The following is a 1033-nucleotide window of genomic DNA, read 5'->3' on the forward strand; positions in this document are numbered from 1 at the left end:
TGGGGTGGTTTTGGGGGTATTGGTGTGACTATAGGGGAATATTGGGGCGGTTTTGGGGGTATTGGTGAGACTATAAGGAAATATTGGGGTGGTTTTGGAGGTATTGGTGTGGCTATCGGGGAATATTGGGGTGATTTTGGGGTATTGGTGTGACTATAGGGGAATATTAGGGTGATTTTTTGGTGAATATGTAGGGGGAGGGGAAAGGGCCTCACCTCCTGATTTTCTTTCGACGCCTCCGGCCCGCACCGCCTCACACTTTGGCGCCTACCGCCGCCACCCTCTCCCTTCGCTCTTCCAATATCATCCCCATCGCACCTGCGTCGAATTTCGAAGTAGCCCGCAGTATTTTGAGGGAGTGGATGTAGGAGTTGAGGGGTACGCTGGGGAACGTGGAGGGGATTAAAGCTGTCGATAAATGGCGGAAGGTTATCGCTCCCTCCTCGCGCTGGAAGCGTCACGCGGCCAAGGGCTGCTTCACTATCGCATCATAAGGAGGGGGAGTAGGTGACGTCATGTTCACATATTTCCGCACGCAGTGTGAAGGAGTTAATTCTTTTCGAGGCGCCGACGTTGGATCTCTCAGTTTCCTCACCGTTACAGATATATTCCAAGCGCATTATGCATTTAACTGAAAAGAGAGATGTTTGATCCTCCTCTACCCCTGGACCCGCTGGTGGTTTGACCCAGGCTTGGGGCGAGGCGCGCGCCGCCTGGAGCCACGTGGTGCCAGGCCTGAAGCACGTGACGCTGGGAATGGGAGCAAATGGGGCAGGGATAGAGTGGGAATTCTGGGAAGGAATTGAAATTATGGGAGGGAATGGGAATTCTGAGGGGGAAGGAAATTGGAATTTGAGAGGGCATGGGAAATGAGGGAGTGAGATAGAATGGGAATGTGGGAAGGGATAGGAGTTCTGTGAGGGAATAGGACTTCTGAGAAAAGATGGGAAATGTGTTGGTGAGAGGGAATCGGAAATATGGAGGTGGGCAGAGAATGGGAATTCTGAGAGGGATTTGTTAACCGGGGAGTGGC

The 1033-nt window shown here is 52.4% G+C and overlaps 1 protein-coding gene across 2 annotated transcripts in view; it reads right to left on the reverse strand.

Annotated features, from left to right (window-relative positions):
- Nucleotides 1-439, reverse strand: part of LOC125487274 (zinc finger protein 541-like) — a 53552-nt gene extending 53113 nt beyond the window's left edge. For both annotated transcript variants that reach the window (XM_048618124.1, XM_048618125.1), the window contains exon 1: nt 216-439. The gene's annotated coding sequence lies outside the window, so the exon portion shown is untranslated. The remainder of the gene's footprint in view (nt 1-215) is intronic.
- Between the last annotated feature and the right edge of the window lie 594 nt (nt 440-1033).

This window comes from Rhincodon typus, chromosome 39, assembly GCF_021869965.1.
Source record: "Rhincodon typus isolate 14 chromosome 39, sRhiTyp1.1, whole genome shotgun sequence".
Classification (NCBI taxonomy): Eukaryota; Metazoa; Chordata; class Chondrichthyes; order Orectolobiformes; family Rhincodontidae; genus Rhincodon; species Rhincodon typus.